This window comes from Abramis brama (genome assembly GCF_963993115.1).
Source record: "Abramis brama genome assembly, chromosome: 18".
Taxonomy (NCBI): domain Eukaryota; kingdom Metazoa; phylum Chordata; class Actinopteri; order Cypriniformes; family Leuciscidae; genus Abramis; species Abramis brama.
The window spans coordinates 14,583,372-14,605,075 of NC_139980.1; the positions used below are offsets into that span (position 1 = coordinate 14,583,372).

Below are 21,704 nucleotides of genomic sequence, written 5' to 3' on the forward strand. Positions count from 1 at the left end.
AGACAGGTTGCTCACGTCACATCTACGTCATCAAGCTCAGTTTGAGTCTGCGCAGTACGCTCAGCCATCAGGAAGTGAGTGCTTCTAATTTGCTTCACTTTTCTCTGTTGAAATCAATGGGGTCGCTGTGTTCATTTCTTTTACTGTCTATGGATTTGTTTGGGGCGAACAGCATGGTGGATGGTGTCTGCGTGCCACTCTTAGAGTCCAGACTGGGAATCTATGGGATTTTCTGCTCAGTCAATGTAAGATGTTGGTGTCTTTTTTATGTTTTATTCATGGTTATTTGTGGCCTGTGTTGATTCCACATATGGTATGATGTTGATTTTTGTTTGCTTGTTTGTAGCAATCAAAAAGAATGTTTAACCCCAGGACACCTTACTTCTACCCTCCTTGTTATCCTCTGGGTCGATGTACAAGGAGAAAAGTCTGGTTACACGCATGATTTATGATGGATTGTATCGGCCTGATTCAGGCCACTTCGTTACAAGACTTTCGTGCACTTGAGTACAGCAGAAAGGACTGTCATTTCTGTCTGTCCAGATAAGAACTTTTGCACTGCTTCTGTAAATAGTGTTGTTGATGTGTGACTTTTTCCTTCTATTTTGAAATGCTTCGACTCTGGTTTTTGTGTGTGTGATTTCCCATCATGTATTGCTGGTTGTATGTATACTTTACCTCATTCTTTTGCGAATTATACTCACTTTTGCATCTATTTCTTGTCTTACTGAGTATCTAGACTAGCACAGACCATAGCCGGTGGTTTCCTTTCTAATATAAATCTTGTGGCAATTAGTCTGGGTTTGAATACTAGACAAAGTGTTACAACAGCCGAAAGATGGCGCCGATGTCTTTGGCATGCCGTCTGCAGACCGCCCTGTTGCTATCTCTTGCACCTGCTATGTTTTTATATATGTCTCATTTAGTTTTATATTGTAATGCTATATTGGTCTATGACCGTTTATTACTTTTAAACATCCGTAGCACGGTCACTGCCTTGCCTAACGTTAGGTGCGATGTCTGTGGACCACGTTTCGAGCTTCCACCCTGTCCATCTCTCCCCCCTGCATACCTGTGCCAGCTCCAGGTCGATCTACCACGCCGGAGACGCCGGAGAAGGCGCGGCAAGCGCGGTGGCGTCGCTGTACGACTCAGATCGGCCCTCTTGCCGATTCGTGATCCGCAGCTCGCCTTGCTTCGACGGGGATCGGAGTTTGCGCACAATTTTACTGCTGGCCAGTCTTCTCTGGATGGCCCTCTTCGATGGCTGCGCCCTATTATACCCGGATTCCTCTCTGCACCTGCTCGGATTTTCAGTCACCCTCGCCGTGGTGGAGCTAATCTTCACAACCTTCGTTCGCTGTGCCGAGAAACACAGCCAGCATCTGTTTCATCGCGGCTGAAGTTCGCTCTCATTAACGCCCGGTCTCTGGTAAACAAAACTTTCATTTTAAATGACTTTTTTGCCTCTCAAACGCTGGATTTCTTGTGTGTTACTGAGACTTGGACAAAGCCCGGTGAGTTATCTCCGTTTTCGGAACTGGTGCCTCGCGGCTGTCACTTCTTAAACTCCCCGCGTTTGTCTGGCCGCAGTGGAGGTCTTGCCACTGTTTTTAAAAACACTCTTCACTGTCGATCTCTACCTACCGGCTCCTACTACAGTTTTGAGGTGCAATTGTTACAATTAGTCTTAGTTAACCCCATTGCCATAGCTCTAATTTATCGTCCTCCTCAGCAAAATAAGGACTTTCTAAGTGAGCTTGCTGCACTAATGGGTGATCTAGTTATCAAGCATGACAAAATATTACTGCTGGGTGATTTCAACATTCCTGTTTGCTGTGCTTCCAAACCATATTCAGCTGAATTTCTAAATATGATTGAGTCTTTTGACTTTACTCAGTGGGTTTCTGGTCCAACACATATCCATGGCCACACCCTTGATTTGATTTTAACCCATGGTTTCTCTATTTCGAATATAGAAATCAACAGCGCATCTTTCTCTGACCACATGCCTGTACTTTTTACTGTTCCTCTCACTGGACGCACACTTAAAAATCCATCGCTGGCACGTTTAACTCGTTGTCTTACCCAACGCTCTAGTGAAGATTTTTCCACAGCCTATCACAATGTACGTAACTGTCTGGAATCTGTCTCTACCCTGCATAACCTGGATGCTGATGCACATCTTAATCTTTTTAATTCCACCTGCGCAGATATCATGAATTCTATTGCGCCTTTGAGGTACAAAAATCACAAGCCTGCACCAGTGCCCTGGCACACTGACACTACACGTACCCTTAGACGGGTATGTAGACAGGCGGAGTGCCAATGGAAAAAGGACCATCTGCAGGTTTCGTATGAAATCATGAAAAATGCCTATAAGGTGTTTCAGAAAGCTGCAAAGTCTGCGAAATGCAAACATCTTTCTGAACTTATTTCTAATAACTCCAATAAACCTCAAGTTCTCTTTGCTTCTATTAACTCTGTTTTAAATCCCTCTGTGCATCCCATCTTAGAGCCCTCTACTGCTCTCTGTGACAATTTTGCAAAGTTATTTGTTGATAAGATCACAATTTTAAGATCTCAATTGACTAACTCAGTGTATATACACGATGTTCCATTATGTTCTTCCATCTGGTCTGAGTTTGAGCTGATTGATCTGGAAACATGTAATGAAATTGTTGGTCACTTAAAACCCACTATCTGTCCGCAGGATATTATTCCACCTTCTTTCCTTAGGCAAATTATGGACACAGTTGGACCTGGCCTGTTACTTTTAATTAACAAATGCCTGTCAACTGGTTCTTTCCCTAACAGTCTGAAAGTTGCTGTGGTGACGCCCTATCTTAAAAAAACTAATCTCGATCCTTCCACTCTTTCTAACTTTCGTCCTATTTATAATTTACCTTTTATTTCCAAGATCCTTGAGAGAGTTGTACTGATTCAACTACAATCATATTTATCCGCAAATTCTCTCCATGAAACATTTCAATCTGGTTTTAAAGCTCTACACAGCACTGAATCTGCTCTTTTAAGAGTGTCAAGTGATATTTTCACTGAAACTGACTCTGGGAAATCAATGGCCTTAGTTTTATTAGATTTGAGTTCTGCATTTGACTTAGTTGACCATGAGGTCCTGTTGCGACGTCTGGAGACATCCGTGGGCTTTCGAGGCGTTGTCCTGCAGTGGTTCCGCTCTTATCTGACCAACAGATGTTTTAGTGTCCGTATTGGTCATCAATCCTCCAATAGTGTACCTCTGAACTGCGGAGTCCCACAGGGATCAATCCTCAGCCCCATATTGTTTATTCTGTATCTGTTACCTCTGGCTTCCATCTTTAATAAATATGAAGTTTCCTTCCATTTGTATGCCGACGATACTCAGATTTATTTTCCTTTAAAACATAATGATAAAAATGGTCTACAACCCTTGTTTGCCTGTTTAAGTGATCTTAAACTTTGGCTTTCAAGTAACTTTCTAAACCTAAACGAAAATAAAACTGAAATAATTATCTTTGGGCCTAAGGAAAACTGTGTGTTTGATGTTGACCATGGTTCTCTCGCACCGTATGAAACCCACTGCGCAAGAAATCTGGGCTTTCTGTTTGACCACAACTTCAAATTTGAGAAACAGATCAGTGCTGTTGTAAAGTCATGCTTTTTTCACCTCCGCCAACTCTCCAAAGTGAAACCTATTTTAACTCAGAGTAATCTTCAAATAGTGACTCATGCTTTCGTAACATCACGACTAGACTACTGTAATTCACTTTACTTTGGTCTATCTCAGTCTTCTCTCTCTTGCCTACAGCTAGTGCAAAACGCAGCAGCTAGACTCCTCACTGGGACACGCAAGTATGAGTCGATCACCCCCATCTTATTCAAACTCCACTGGCTACCTGTTAAATTTATAATTGATTTTAAAATTTTACTTTTTGTGTATAAAGCTCTTAACAATTTGGCCCCTCAGTACCTGACTGATCTGCTCTGTCTGTACACTCCTTCTCGTACTTTGAGATCCAGTGATCACTGCCTTCTCATCGTGCCTAGATCCAGGCTTAAAAAACGAGGCGACCGTGCTTTTGCGACTGCAGGCCCAAAACTTTGGAACAGTCTGCCTCTCTATATCAGACTGGCTCCTTCAGTTTCCATCTTCAAATCTTCTTTAAAGACTTTTTTGTTTTCTCTTGCATTTGATGCTCCTTGATTCTGATACGATTACTGCTTATTTTTTCTTTTGTTTTATTTTTTCAGTTGTTTCTTTTTGTCCTGTACTGCTCTGCATTTTATTCCCTGCTATGTACAGCACTTTGGTCAGCCTTGGTTGTTTTTAAATGTGCTTTATAAATAAATATTGTATTGTATTGTAACAGCCAAATACACAAACACTCGTTAAAACTAACAGTACACAAATATATACAGACCTTATGCCTTTTCAGGTGGTGCTTAATCAACTGGTAAACTTTATATCCGTAACACAACTTACGCAGCAGGTTTAAGCTTCTGCAAGAACAAATGAGGTTCATTCTTGTGTTACGCAGCATGTTTGAGCTTCTTCAAGAGGTTTGTTTGTTTTCGTCAAGCAGGTTCGGTTGAACATCCGTTTATGTTCGCTGATCAATGTTTATATTTGAATAAAAGCTTAAATTAAATCTTTTCATCATATAAACTTATAAAGCGATCGAATCTTTAAAAAAAATTAAAGATTAATTTTACCATCTTTTTATGACCTTTTTGAATTGTCAAAGTGGTAGTTGCATAGACTGTGGAGGGACAGAAATCTCTCAGATTTCATCGAAAAGATCTTCATTTGTGTTTTGAAGATGAACGGAAGTCGTACGGTTTGGAACAACATGAAGGTGAGTAATGACAATTTTTATTTTTGGGTGAACTATCCCTTTAAGAGATTTAAATAAATAAAAAAAATTGGTTGGTTTTGGGCTATTAAACGTACAGTATGGAATTTTTCGCCACTAGGGGTCGCTAACCTCTTTACAATAACAAAGGCGTAGTTTGATGGCGCAACATTTGCTAAGAATTATGGATCTTGTCGTCAACGTCAAGCCGCCTGATCTAATAATGTTTATGGATGACTGAATACATTGATGCTTTTATCATGACTGTGATATGAAGCAGTTTGGGATTGCTAAGAGACAGCTATTAGCTCCACATGCGACGCGAGTCCCGCGGATATAAAAGGAATAGCTGCTATGGACATTTCATTCTACCGAACTACACGCAAGTGCAGAATTACAACTCACAGGTCAGTTTATTAGACAAATTAAACTTGTGAGGTAACGCAGCGCTGTTTCACTTGGTCTAACATTACACTAGCACACTAAACTGCATTTAAATGTATTGAAATGTAACGTTATGTGTTAGTTTGTCTGTATGAGACTAGCAGTAAGCTAGATCAACATTAGAATAACATACAGATCATATTCTAACATTTTATCATTGTTGAACTATATAACATTGATTAGTTTTATGTAAATGTGCTCACCTGTTTAATAAAGTACATGTAGGAGCGGTCGAAGTCTCGGACGTGGAGCTCTCGTTTATATACTGTCTATGGGAGCTCTCGGCATCTCGAAAACTCCGCGCTGATATTGATTCTCGTTTTAGTTCTCCTTTTTTATCCAAAGTCTGCTTGCCATGGTCCATAATGTTTGAACAAAACAACAACAGCGTGCAAATAGATATTGCGAACTACAAAGTTGTCCGCGTCAGTCGCTTTGGTTACTATCAGAGGGCTCTGGCTGCTATGGCAGTACGAGCGGAAACAGGGACAACGCGGATATGACACCATTGACGGCGACAAAACGGAAATAAAGAAACAGGACGTGTCTTCGAATTAAATTACAAATTTCTCCTGGTTTGAAAGTTGTTGGAAACAGTCGGGATAATGTAAGTACACAACTAAAAAAAAATATATATAACATAGATATAGTGATTTTTGCTATTTTTAAAGCAAAAAAGTTACATATTGTGCCTTTAAGAGACTGGTCGGATTTGTTCAGAGAGAGTAAGCAATTCTCTAAAATTATTAATTATTAATTATTATTGTTCATCTTTATGCTGACAGTCATTTGAAATGGCACACTGTACGTGCACATTCATGTAGCTCAATGTGCCTTTCATTTTGGCTGTAGATAAAGTTAATGTATTGTCCTGGGGTAAAGTTATCAGGGAGAAAAATAAGAACATCTCACTCCCAGACATTTGAGTTTCTGACCAACAAGTACAGATGGAAATCAAAGCCTGAATGTCTCTCATTCTGCTTAAGTAATTTATTCTTCCTTACATACACAGACAGGAAGACACACATTATATACCCTAATGCACACACACATATACACTGCTGATTCCAGGACTAAAGTTGGCTATCTTTAGCTCTGCTTGAGGTATTGATGGGTCTTTTAGGCAGGCTGAAGGAGAAAATTACCCCACTTTAGCCCCAGTGGGAGGTAGAGATGTCCAGTGAGACAGACTTAATGTGGAAAAACATCACTCAGTGCAAGAGTGTAGTTGAACACCTGGACTAAATTCAAATGACAAGGTTTTGGAAACATGTCTAAAGAAGCACTCAAGAAAGCGCAACTACTGCCCATACTGTCACACTCACATTAGGAACTTGCTTGTATCCATTACCAGCAGGAACTGAACATAATCACACATGCTATAGAAACATCAACAATCAAGAACCTTTAACAGTCATGTCACACTTGAAGATTTCCCATTGTATTACCATGATATTTCTGGGCATGTTTTTGATATATTTTGACACTACATGGTTCATCGAGATGTAAGTCACACTTAAAATGCACAACACAAATAGTAATAAAAAATGTAAAAAATCAAGTGTAATTTATTTGAAAGAAAGTTAGCACAGGTAGGGGCTAAAGGCACACCCTAAAAAAAATTTGCTTTTCATACTCCCATTGTATATACAGTGAGGAAAATAAGTATTTGAACACCCTGCTATTTTGCAAGTTCTCCCACTTGGAAATCATGGAGGGGTCTGAAATTGTCATCGTAGGTGCATGTCCACTGTGAGAGACATAATCTAAAAAAAAAAAATCCAGAAATCACAATATATGATTTTTTAACTATTTATTTGTATGATACAGCTGCAAATAAGTATTTGAACACCTGTCTATCAGCTAGAATTCTGACCCTCAAAGACCTGTTAGTCTGCCTTTAAAATGTCCACCTCCACTCCATTTATTATCCTAAATTAGATGCACCTGTTTGAGGCCGTTAGCTGCATAAAGACACCTGTCCACCCCATACAATCAGTAAGAATCCAACTACTAACATGGCCAAGACCAAAGAGCTGTCCAAAGACACTAGAGACAAAATTGTACACCTCCACAAGGCTGGAAAGGGCTATGGGGAAATTGCCAAGCAGCTTGGTGAAAAAAGGTCCACTGTTGGAGCAATCATTAGAAAATGGAAGAAGCTAAACATGACTGTCAATCTCCCTCGGACTGGGGCTCCATGCAAGATCTCACCTCGTGGGGTCTCAATGATCCTAAGAAAGGTGAGAAATCAGCCCAGAACTACACGGGAGGAGCTGGTCAATGACCTGAAAAGAGCTGGGACCACCGTTTCCAAGGTTACTGTTGGTAATACACTAAGACGTCATGGTTTGAAATCATGCATGGCACGGAAGGTTCCCCTGCTTAAACCAGCACATGTCAAGGCCCATCTTAAGTTTGCCAATGACCATTTGGATGATCCAGAGGAGTCATGGGAGAAAGTCATGTGGTCAGATGAGACCAAAATAGAACTTTTTGGTCATAATTCCACTAAACGTGTTTGGAGGAAGAAGAATGATGAGTACCATCCCAAGAACACCATCCCTACTGTGAAGCATGGGGGTGGTAGCATCATGCTTTGGGGGTGTTTTTCTGCACATGGGACAGGGCGACTGCACTGTATTAAGGAGAGGATGACCGGGGCCATGTATTGCGAGATTTTGGGGAACAACCTCCTTCCCTCAGTTAGAGCATTGAAGATGGGTCAAGGCTGGGTCTTCCAACATGACAATGACCCGAAGCACACAGCCAGGATAACCAAGGAGTGGCTCTGTAAGAAGCATATCAAGGTTCTGGCGTGGCCTAGCCAGTCTCCAGACCTAAACCCAATAAACCCGGGGGGGGCGCCGACACTCTCCCGGGGGGGCGCGAGTAGGCTACAGGATGGGAGGAAAAAAAAACTGAAAAAAAAAAATTGCAATTTTTTTTTATCACTAAACTACTGTCATAAAAAGTTATAGTTTTGTATATACATAACTCCTGAATAAAAATTAAAATGTGTTTGGACTGATTTAAAAAAAAAAGTTTTTAACAAATTTGATTGGTTTGTCGATACTGAGCGCAAATGCAGGTGATGTGGTTTTATTAAGCGAGTCATTGAGTCATTCATTCAAACGATTCGTTCAAATGGCCGATTCATCAAGAATGAGAGATGTTTGTGAATGGGTCATTGAATCTTTGACTCAACCGATTCGTTCAAAACACTGAATCATTCAAAACACGATTGAGATGCGCTATGCTGTGATCTTTGTTTGGATTCATCGGATCTATTTTCGCTGCTAAAATAGACCAAAACAGTCATTATTTCGTCTAAAATGTAAGTGACTTAATATTATTAACTTGTTTGTTGAACTGTCATATGAAATCAGTGTCACATTTTCAATCGTGATGGTAAATTAAGTGATGGTCAATTGTCAGCTTTCTTGGTCGTCAGGTCGTGTGATGTATGTTGCTGAACTGTATTCACATGTTATAAATATAAAAACACACATTTTGAAATTTAACTGCAGTATGTCAATTTAGTTTATTTGTGTGTGCTGCGCTCATAGACTTTAGAAAACGGCACTCATTTGTTTGATTTCTCCTCGAGAAGCTGCGCAAGCCTCAAAAGTTTAAGGTCCTTGCACCCTGACTGAGTCCGAAACTGTCGTATTCGTTTTTTCATATTCGTCATTTGGTGGCTCTCAATTGTCAAAAACACCCCTCAAAATATTTGCTACGGATGCGAAAAATGCAGAAAATCAAACCATCCGAATTAATTTTTATGACGGACGGAAGTTTCAGAGGCTGCAAACGTATAAAACGTGAGGTCGTATTTAGTTTTATATATAAAAAACGAATAATCTAGTCAGAATATAGGCTACAGTTAAAGCTTTCCTTTAGTTTTTGTGAAATGCTCACACGCACGCACACACAAACATGTTTAAATACATTTATGTTGTTAATAAATAAATAACAATAAATTGTTGTAACAGCAATATCTCCAAGTTTTGTTTTTCACTGTAAAAATGTCATGATTTGCCAATGCAAAAAAAAAAAAAAAAAAAAAATCATCCTCCTGGCAACTTTTTTTTTTTTTTTTTTTTCAAAAGCGACAAATCCAGCGACTTTTACTGGTGTCTGTGATGTCTGTGACGTCGCCTTGAAGATTCTCCTTCCTTTCGCGTCGACATATTTGTGTGAGGCAGGATTCTCAAAAATGACTACACTCAAAATGAAATACCGCAATCGTGCACAAATCGAGGATGATTTGAGGCTATGTTTATCAAACATTGAGCCAAGAATTGAGGATATTTGCAAGGCAAAGCAGGCTCAGGTCTCACATTAACATCACCTACCTGCAAGCTTCTGTAAAAAATGCAGATGATGCCTACTATTAGGCCTAGTAATAATAACAATAATAAAGCATAAATTGGCGGGTGGGTCACTGGGGCCCCAACTGCAATGAACCAGCTTTTGGGGGGCCCAGCTTGCAAAAGGTTGAGAACCCCTGCAATAGAGAATCTTTGGAGGGAGCTCAAACTCCGTGTTTCTCAGCGACAGCCCAGAAACCTGACTGATCTAGAGAAGATCTGTGTGGAGGAGTGGGCCAAAATCCCTCCTGCAGTGTGTGCAAACCTGGTGAAAAACTACAGGAAACGTTTGACCTCTGTAATTGCAAACAAAGGCTACTGTACCAAATATTAACATTGGTTTTCTCAGGTGTTCAAATACTTATTTGCAGCTGTATCATACAAATAAATAGTTAAAAAATCATACATTGTGATTTCCTGATTTTTTTTTTTAGATTATGTCTCTCACAGTGGACATGCACCTACGATGACAATTTCAGACCCCTCCATGATTTCTAAGTAGGAGAACTTGCAAAATAGCAGGGTGTTCAAATACTTATTTTCCTCACTGTATATTCAACATTGGAGCAGATTTTCTGAAAAAATAATTCATAAAAGGCAAAAGGCTCACCAGCATGGGGCAAAGAGTATTTATACAAATAATTTAGCTAAAATTATGTTTTTAATAATGTCTAAGTTAATACTTGTTCAAAACAATCACTTTAGCAAAGTTTGCACTGTTTTTGGTTTATTTTGATATATATTTACCATCTGATCATGCCATGTCAAAAAATAGAAAAGTCGGCCAGTTGCTTTATTTACCTTGAAAAAACTGAAAATCATTAACAAGACCTTAGTCTTAAAATATAGACAATAATTTTATCGTTTCTCATTTGCTACATAAATCTACAACATTTTTTAAAAAAAACATTAAATATTAGATCAAATTAGCACAGAATCAACTTTGCGTTGCTGTCCGCGATCGCGTCAAGGATCAGCCAAATTTCCACATGCATCATCCAAAGCGGTTGTTAAGAAAAGTGCTGAGCAGAATTTTTGTGCCATCTAGTAGTTTAAAAGAGAATAAAGTCAAATGCGCCTTTTACCCTGGTGCACCTTTAGCCCCGTTGTACCCTATACTTACCTTAACAAAAAGTTAGTTTCAAGTTATAAAACAATAGATATCGTTCAAAATTAAGGCAAAAGCTGTGTCTGAATTCACACACTGGAAGAAGATGTGCTGCACATGATGAAAAACTGCCATGTTGGAATTGACGTGACCTACAATACAATGTCAAGTACTTTTCTCTGGCATTAATGAACATGACACCCACTCTCCTTTACTTGCATTAGAAAGTAAAAACAAATTTGACTAAAGTGCCCAAAATTGAGCAAATGCATTTTAGGGCCACTGTGTATCAATGTTTCATGAGTTTATCATCTGATACCATCATTGGACCATGAACCTTTTTGTAAGGGTAGGCCAGGCTCAGATCCATCCATCCATCCATCCATTTTCCAAACCGCTTGTCTGAATAGAATCACAAGGAAAGCTGGAGTCTATCCCAGAGTCGTGGGCCGTAGGCAGGGAAACACTCTGGATGGATGGGGATGACACACTAGAGGTCTGCTACCCAACCCGAGCCTGACAGCTCCTGAAAAACTCATGGGTTTTGGGTCGGGTTTGGGTTAATGTTTCATGAATAGATTCGGGTTTGGGTCGAGTTCGGGTTAATGTTTCGGGTCGAGTTTGGGTTTGTAACTAAAGAAAAACTGCATGTCTTTGGATTGTGTGGGAAACTTCAACTGTGAATCAGGAACCGGAACAATCTTGCTGTGAGCCGTCAGTGCTACCCACTGAGCCACCATACCACCCCTCATCCAAGAACTAACCAAGCCAAACCTTGCTTAGCACCTCTGAGATCGGGAAGGAGGCTCAGATCTTTCTAGCAAAATTATCTTTCTTCTCTGCCATGACACCTTTACAATACAGAACTTCTAACATTCAACCCTAGCCTTAACCTTTTCAATCCACTCTTCAAACTCCTGTGATGCACACCACCCTCATGCTTAGTGTCTCTGTGACCCATCTCTTCAGCCTTCACACTAAATCACTCTTCTTAGGCCAGTCCTGAATGTTAATATCTTAGTATTAAATAGTAGGGTTGAATGAGTGCCATGCATATGATGTGACTGTGGGGCCTTGTCCAGGGATGAGATGCCACCTAAAAACCAGGGAATGGTATCAGAACATTCTATTCAAACAGACCCTGGATACCTAGTATTTACAGGGGCTGAACCATGGAAAGGAACCTTAATCTACACATATTCTTCAGCAATACACCTCAGTTTCGGCAGGACCTAGGCTCGATTTACTGTTTACTTGGAGTGGAACCCAGTCGAGACATGGAAATGCAGAAAACAGCTTTCAAAGTTTGAATGCTTAAAGCTTTATTGCTCAACAGGCTTGATGGGAGGGACTGCATTCATTTTAAGAACCAAAATGGTCCGGAAATGACTAGAGAGCTTGTATAAAAAATAATAATAATTGTCGCAGTTTTCCCTAAACAACACAGTTAAAAGTGAAGTTTTCACATCTGGAAGTAGCGTGTGTCCTAGAGCCATATGTCCACAAGAATGTGTAACTGCAGATGTCTGCAGGGCAAAGCACACGTTCTGCATGTTCCCTCAGGCAGTGAAGTCATGCATCATTGCACAACACTCCATAGTATTAAAGCTGGAAGTGACATCAGACTGTTGAGAACATCAGAAACAGATGATATCATTGGTAAAGTAGGATCTCAATGGGAATAGTGGCGTTCTGAGATGATTCAGAACCTAAATAAATACACTATTAAGTTAGCACATTTCTTTCAATTCCCAAACACAGAGCTACCGATGAACATATGGACACCACTTGCTCCTCTGCTGAAAAACAGAGGGAGAGATGAAGAGCGAGAGAGCATTCTTTTTGCACATAGATATATGACAGCCGTGGAGACGACAGTAAAGCACTGTCTGTCTTTCATCCACCATATCCCCCTGTAACCTGGGGACTTTCGACCTACGCCCTGACCCCTGACTTTTTGGCATCACACAACCGCGTCTAAACTCCGAAGCCTGCCATGTGGAGCGTCTGGCAGAAGTGCAGTGAGTATCGGATTGAGTCAGAGAGTAAATGAGAGAGAAAAGAGAAAGAAAGCTAAAGGGAAAAACTGGAGTAATGTGCAGACTTAATCGTATCAATGAAATTACTAATGAAAATGCTTACTGACAAAGGGACATTGCAATTTGATTTGATTTTCTCACCCTCGTGATTCCAAACCTGTATGACTTTTTTTGCCAGCATGGAACACAAAGGGGCAAATTCTGAAAAATATGCTGGACAATGGAGGTTTTCACATGCAAAAAGGAAGCACAGTTGTAAACAGACCATCAAAGTATCATAAATGCATTTGACTTGTTACATACATCTTCTGAAGCCATTCAAGAGTATCTGTCAGGTCTTTTTAATGAATCAGTTCACAAAATCAGGTCTGAATGATTAGTTCATAAATCAAACCGTTCTAATTCTCGGTTCAACTCAGTGACACCGAAAACTGGAGTGGAAGACCATAGTGAAAAACAACACACAAAGCTGTCATACAGACTACATATGATCATTTTATGGTGCCTCTGCATCATTTTTGCGGAACCAAGTCGGTACTGAAATTTTAAAAAAGTGATGCTTTGAGCGCTGTTGAGTGGAATCGTAAACGCCTCTGATTGCCCATTGTATTCACGCGTCATTGGATATGTCTGTGATTGGCTACAACGATCAGCCCTTCAAAAACATGTTGTAAATATACATCAATAACGCTCTTCACTGAGCACTTATACAGATACAGACGGGATCGTTTGAAAGCAGGTCCGCTGATAGACGCTTGCTTGTGCTTTCAAACGCTCCCACTCCTGTTTTTTTTTCAAACACTTCCATGTGCTCTCAAACGCTCCCGTGAGTTGATCATTGTAACCAATCACAGACATATACGATGTACGCGTGAACACAGTGGCCAATCAGAAGTGCTTATGATTCCGCTCAACAGCGCTCAAAGCATCACAATTTTAAAATTTCAGTACCAACTTGGTACCGAAGTCTGTACTTTTTGACAACTCTACTTTGGAGGATAGAAAGCCATACGGCTTTGGAACAAAATGCGGGTGAATAAATGATGGCATAATTTCAATCTCTTGGTGATTAATACAAATGTTTGCAAAAATATGATGCAACAGTGCAAGATATGAGCAATATGCTAACAACGTTTTTAGCATAGCATGCTGAGAATTGAGTTTATGCTGAATGAAATGAATGAACTTAAAGGGATGGTTCGGAGTAAAATCAACCTAGGGTCCTTTTGGTCGAACATTATTAAAGTTAGAGCTTATTTAGAGATATCAACCGTATGGCTTAGTGCAGGCGCTAATGGAACCTAGGCTGTATCTTGTAAATTACCCCACTAATAATGCCCGGAATAGTACCAAACATCTAAAATAGGTTCTGTAGTCATAAAATGAGGCATTGGAAAAGTTGTAAGTACATCAGGAGTTTATTTAAATAACACTTGCCTGATGGCTAATGCTACCGCTAACCTGCACATCAAGGTCACTTCAGTGATTAGGGAAAAGCACATAAAATCCTGGCAGAAAGCGATGCATAAGGATGTAGTGTAATGACGCCCAGTTCCAGGAATGCACTAATATTTTGTTGGTAGTACCAGTTTGCAACAATTGCGACGTGCGGGTTAGCGGTAGCATTAGCCATCAGGCAAGTGTTATTTAAATAAACTCCTGATGTACTTACAAACTTTCCATTGCTTCGTTTTATGAGTACAGAACCTATTTGTACTACTGTAGAATTTTGGTACCATTCCAGGCATTATTATGGCGCTTTTCCACTACACAGTACCAGCTCGCCTCGGCTCGACTCGACTCGGCTCGGTTTGGTTTTCCACTGTGTAAAAGTTGTACCTGTACCTGCTTCCAGGTACTTTTTTTCGTATCACCTCCGGCGAGGTTCTGAGCGAGCTGAGGCGATACTAAAATGTGACGTGAAAAAAATACGGCAGACTGCTGATTGGTCAGAGAGAATCGTCACTATTCACTGCGTCATCATTGCACGCGCCAGACGGAGTATCCTGAATAAAAAACAGCAAAAACAAAAATATCCAAAAACAGCATACACTCGATTTCCTCCATTGTCCTGTGTGTGTGGACAGCGGCTGTGTCTCGCGTAGAAGATTAACGGCAGTTTCCTGCGGCGTTGCTATGACGACCAGGTACTATTGTGGAGGTACTATCTGCAATGGAAAACGGAGCAAAAAGTGAGCCGAGCCGAGGCGAGTCGAGCTGGTACTGGTAATGGAAAAGCGCCATTAGTGGGGTAGTTTACGAGATACAGCCTAGGATCCATGAGCGCCTACACTAAGCCATACAGCTGATATCTCTAAATACAAAGCTCTAACTTTAATAATGTTTATTAACATTATTAATGTTAATAAACATTAATGGGGGTGGGAGTGGGAATGGGGGTGGGGGGGTTGGCTCGAGGTCATGGTGCAAAGGACCCTAGGTTGATTTTACTCCAAACCATCCCTTTAAACAAGCCATGTTGCTAACAGGTCAATTAGCACTTTCAAACATATTTATATGAGAAATTTGAGCTCTATCCTCAAAATAAACGTAATATTAACTTAAATCTGCATTAAATTGGAAAACAAATATTTTTAAAATGTATTTTTAAAATTGTTACACAGCAAAAATGTTACTTTGATCAACTAAAATATGCCGTTTTATTACATTTACATAAAGAAACAAAAAATAAAGGACATTTCTGTCAAAAACTACGATTTAAACTCAGCTAATGGGGCATGTCTTTCTTATGAATCACGAGGAATGAGATGAACAAACGTTCAGCTGGAAATGAGAGCAGTAAGATTAGGTAAAGGACTGGACTCTTGTATTTGCGTGAGTAAGATGACAATGAGATGAGAAGCAGATGTTTGAAGACGCGAGCTGGAGAAACATGACGTCCATATGAGACCAGACTTCCCAATCACTGACATAAAAGAGACCCTGCAGACAACATCATAAAGCTGTTCTAGATGAGCATCACTTCTCCACAGCTCCCAGTGTGTTTGACGCAAGATTTGGGAAACATCCCAGTCCATAAAAAGAAATAGATCAGGTTCTCAGGGAGCCGTCTTTCTGCAATGGATTTCAATGCTGGATTTGATGCTGGTTTGGTGCTAATCTAGTAGAGGTCAGATTGAAGAACTGTACATTTTGTCAACCTTGGATGACTTCCCTCCATCTGTTGATGAGTGCAGCTGCTAACATTGACAAATGCAGTTAAGGTCAAGTTCACAACTCAAGTTCCAAGATCCTTGTTTACTGGAGATGATTCTGCTCTTGTACTTTCAAGATCAGAGGTTACAATGCATCGAAACCTTCAAGTAGATATGCTGGCCACTTGTGTGGTCTTGAGCTTTTGCGATCATTATCATACATTATAATAATCTGCCATCATGAAATCTAATAAAGTGATTTTTGAGCTCAACCCAAGAGTCTGAGCAGCCACAAAGAGTTTCAGAGTTCATGAGAACATCCTCTAACCATGTTACCCAAACTAGATCTCAAAAAGGAATCAACCAACATGTCATATCATTTCCTCTTTTAATGGTAATTGTGCTTATTTGAGTGATAAAAAGAGATGCAAGGCCCAAATCACTGTGTGTGAGATTTTGTGTGGGAAGACAAGAGAATGGGGCTTGGCAAAGCAGGCTGACTTTTTGCCTCTGAAGCAGGGAGACTGCTGGGAAAATCTGCAAGCAGAAAATGTGTTTTGTTCTGGGCCACCCCGAAAAACAGCCGTGAAATTCAGTGTGAAAAGTAAGAGTCCACCATGACTCACTCAGTATGCAAACGCACACAGAGACCTGATGACACTACCACAATATCAAGTCAAATATTCACCACAGGACAAGTATACAACATGTTTGAACTGAAATCTGACATAGGGCTCTGACTTCTACTAACTAACTAACTACTAATGTTTGAGAAGCTACTGAACATAATTGATAAGTTTTAATGGTATTTAATAGTATTATTTACCACCAAAGTGGGGAACAACCTTTAGTTCAGTTAAATGAGTTCCTTTTGGATAAAACATCACAAAGAAATCAAAATAATGTACAATAACACCACCAGGGTTGTGTGGCAATCAGAATTGAATTAAGATTGTTTTTTTAAACTGCGTAGCAAATCGGAACCAGTGTTGTTATTGCTATTGCAATTGTTATTGCAAAAATTTTAGCAATAAAAAAAAAAACTGAATTGAAATTCAAAGAAGGCAATTATTCAGACATATTTAACTGTCGAATGCTGCAAATTACCAATTAGTATCAAGTATTCCAGATGGTCGTGTATAAAAGTATTCATAATAGCAAAAATCAGCTGAGAAAGTATAATTTTGTCATCTTATATTTGCTACTGCTCTCTATTATTTGGGATGCATTAGTACCAATCTCACACTATAGGATGGAACTGGGATTCATTCAGTGCACATCTGGAAACTGGTTGACATACTTCAGTGTTGAACAACGCCAGATGACTCAGCAATTTTCATGACTTGGTGGCCATTGAAAATAGCATTTGCAGCACTCTGTAATGGATCTGCACAACAAATGAACACACACACACGCACAAGCTTTAAAATAATAATCAGGAACGGAGGGATGGTTTTGGTCGAGTGGGACCACAATTCCTGGAAATGGATCTGCTGTAACTGATCATTTTCATCCATCGTCTTCCTAAAACAAAATTAACACCAGAATCGAAACTATTGTATCCAGCAAATCTTCCTTGCTGAAAAAGATTTGACATAATATTTAACTGTTTCTGCAGCTCTTTTGATTCAAAATGGCATGTGTTTGATTTGTTCATGTCTAAATCCAGCCAAAACAATGAGATCAAATTTGGCTAGCTTGAGAGAGAGAGAGAGAGAGAGAGAAATAGAGAATAAGCATCAGTAAAACTTCAGATTGATGGCTTCTCACAAAACCATTACATCAGTTGGATGTTGTTTTAGGCAACTGAGATACACATGAAACAAAACATGCACTGGTTCTGACAGTGTCATACTTAGATGAGTGCTAAAAGCTCTCAAAATCATTTTCCCCCTAACTAGCCACAGCCACTGAGCAACAGAACAATCCTAACATGCTAAAATCTAATATCTCAAGTATTTCCCTGTTGATTTGATGAAGGAAAGGGGGTCAAATACAGTGAGAGACACAATCTGAAGCCAATGTGGGAAAGTGAGCTTGTTTAAAGGTGCATTGCGCAAGTCTCTGAGTTTTTGCAGAACTATGCCCCCTCTGGCGACAAGCGAAACTGCAACCAGAGGTGTGCACGCTCATGGACCACACGCACACGCACACTTGCACGAGCTGTTCATAACCAAAGGAGCATCAGCCGCACAAATATTTTGTTTACAGTCATAATGTCCATAATGTAAAGTTATAAATCTGCAAGTCATTTTAAATATGTGAAAGGAAAGGCATTTGAGTAAATTACACACTTATGTGTGAGGGGAAAACGGGGGTAGTTTTTGTTTCCATCTATCTCCATGTTGAACTGTTTTATGTGTTTACTGTATCCACTTATGATTGTATTATTATGGAAACACGTTCATGAACAATATAAGTTATTACTTTGTAAAAGCTCAAAATAATAATCATACCATACACAGTTGGTCAACAAAGTACACTCAAATGTCTCAAGGTAATATTCATAGATTATTACATCATTGTTGTCATAGATTTGCCGTATCAGACATTAGAGACTGGGCTATATCTTACCGTTTTATCAAGAAAAAAGCCAACTGAGGATCCCGTTTGAGCCCTAGAGCAGACCGGAGATTCCAACGAATAGTATTTATATAGTTTTTACCTTTTGTACACAGCCACGTCCAAGTGATCTGAGGGCGCGGGCGCTTCCTAGTGTGTGCAGCAGACCGGAGATCTCTCCATTTGTTGAAAGCCTTCCCGATGTTGACTCTCGTCTTATTCCGACGCTTGTGGCACTAGACAAAAGTTTTCTTTTCTTTGTCTTACGTGGAGTTTGCGTTGGGGTTTGGAATGAACTACAAGCCGGTCTCTTTGAATCCATCTTCTACTTTTGTCGAAAGTTGACTAAAGTTTTGTCGCTCGAGTTGTCTTCGCTGATACGGAGAATGGCGGCGAATACACAAACCTGCCAGACATTACCAGGTGAGCGTGAACGCGCATGACGTCACGCCTAGTCTCAAATTCCGTCCCGAATCCCTCTTATTTATTTTACTGTACAGGATTATAGAGGCAATCGCAGTGATCAGAGAAGGGCTCATTCAGCCCATCAGGCAATTTTTTAAGCATGTATGGGTTAGAAAAACGGGTATTTTTAACATGAAATGTTGCGCAATGCACCTTTAATAGTAAATCACTGGTTTTAGCTATATCTAAGTGAGAAACTACAGATAAAAAGTGAACAGCACATTACTTGTGACTCAGAGGTTCAACAATCATCAATCTGTGTGGCAACATCCATAGAGAAACATACATATTTGGTGTATATGCAGAATATGTGGAAAGACTAGAGCTATTGTCAGCCAAATGTCTTAGTGCAGGCGCTAATGGATCCAAGGATGTATCCCGTAAATTACCCCACTAATACTGCCCGGAATGGTACCAAACTTCTACAGTAGTTCAAATAGGTTCTGTACTCATAAAACGAGGCTTTGGAAAGTTTGTAAGTACATCAGGAGTTTATTTAAATTAAATTAATATTTTTAAGTACATTTAAATTACATGTAATTTGCCGAACTGGTCCTAAACAAGGTACAAATTGGTTCAAATGCAAAACATTAATCTGCAGTGTATTGAATTAGAAAAATGCAGAACAAAGATTTTTTTAACCTCACAGTAGAAGAACATAAGAATTTATAATGTAGATATCTGGCACACAAGCACACACAAAACACAAATATGTATGACCTCACCTTGATTTAATTTTACTAGTGATGGCTAGATATAGGCAGACCATTTGTCTCTGTAGACATTAAAATATGTTGTTTTGGGGAAAAAGCAAGAGACACAGAGAGAGGGGAGAGAAAACCTCCCTAATCGTCTGCCGTTGACGTGTTCCAGATCATTTCTGTCCAATTTTGACTACATGAGACAGGACACAGGAGTCCACCAGTGCGTATCTAAGTGTGTCAAGTTGTGCATATCAAGCGAAGACTTATCCTTACGCCATCATTACTCACAGATTCCAAACATGCTTCATCTCATTACTGGAAAGTGGGACATGTTCTGTCCCTGAGAGTAACAGACACAGACAGTATAGAGATAGATTTGGACCTCCACACATTTACCACTAATGCAGCATGAATGAGGACTCTGACCAGCTGGATAAAGGCCATTTCACTCCTCACAAACTAAATCTCCTGACTGACATTTGTAACAAACAAAGCAAGCTGAAGGAATATTGAAAAACAGCTGAGCACCGGCAAAATTTAAAAACCTCCTGGCAAAAACAAACCATATGTGCTTGACTTAGTTTTGACTTATTTATACTAATGGCATTCAAGACTCAAAGTAGTTTACGTTTATAATAAACTGTCCAGTAATGAGACATTAGCTTATTTCAAGTTGGCAAGGAGTATCAAACATAAGCTGCTTATATCTTACAGCTAAGGAGGCCTCCATGTACAGTATGATGTCTGATTGTTAGCATTAGCAAACATCTATAATTGTTGCTGTTTGTTGTGCTTAGAATGTTTCATAATATGAAATCCTGATGCTTACCTTGATTTTGCCATGTAGATGGTTGCTCCTGGACTAACACTTGTTAAAAACAACTCCATCATCCAACCAGACTTTAGTTTAGGACTCGAGTTAGGCCTAAAGAAAACGTTATTGTGCTAACAGCTTGCTCTTGCAGAGCTTAGAAGATTTAAAGGGATAGTTCACCCAAACAATTTTTTTATTGTAAAATACTTTATTGTGAGATAAACTTTAAAACTGTCACATTGTATGATCAGAACCACATTGTGACATATAAAGTTACATTGTGCAGCATAAAACTGCAACACAATGATATAAGTTGCAAATGAGAGATATATTTCTGGAAAATAAAGTTTAACTTTATTTACTTTTGTAACTTTGAGATATAAAGTTATCAAAATCTGTGAAAAAGTCTCAATTATGAAAAATAATGTTGAAACATATTCTAAAAACAGATGCAATTGTGAGATATAATAATGAAATTATGAAAAATAAAGTTGCAATTAAATTTGCAATTATGAAAATTCACAATTATGTGAAAAAAACAGCAATTATGAAAAACACAGTTGCAATTTTGAGATATAAAGTCACACTTATGAAAATTAAGTTGTGCTTCACACACTTGCCTATAATTTTCAAGTAACCCTAAACACTTGGCTGCGTTCGATATCTGAAACAATGCTGCAGGATACAGAGGTAGGAAGGCAACATAGTACATCAAATGCAATGCTCTTGTCATCCAATGCCTTCATCTGATCGGTTTTTGAAGGAAGCATATAGGTCCTTCTCAATCGGAAGACTGCATCCTAATAAGGCTGCATATCTTGGCTGCCACGTCATCAAGCGCCACTGAAGGACATCTCAATTTAAAGGATCCTTGAAAGGCAGCTTTTGGCCCTGTCCCAAATGGCACCCTGTGCACTCACTGCCTTCCTACCATACATGTTATCTTTTGTTTTGGTGTAAATTAATCACTTAACACTAAACTGCCATTAATGTAAGTTACTGGGAGACCTAGACGGCTGCCATTCACTGCACTGCATTAACAGAAAGCCAGTTAATATAATAAACCACCCCCTCCCAAAAAAAATTAAAATAATAAGTATTAATAGTATTTTAGTGCTGTGACTGTGGGGTGGTGGCATGGGTGACGTAGCCATGCACACTTACTAGAACGTTTCGTCCTGAGGAGG

At 39.5% G+C, this 21,704-nt stretch overlaps 1 long non-coding RNA gene across 1 annotated transcript in view; it reads right to left on the reverse strand.

The window, feature by feature from the left end:
- Positions 1 to 20,673, reverse strand: part of LOC311069126 — a 126,070-nt gene extending 105,397 nt beyond the window's left edge. Inside the window, exon 1 of the long non-coding RNA XR_014603481.1 lies at positions 20,533 to 20,673. This is a non-coding gene — a long non-coding RNA (uncharacterized lncRNA). The remainder of the gene's footprint in view (positions 1 to 20,532) is intronic.
- Positions 20,674 to 21,704: the final 1,031 nt, after the last annotated feature.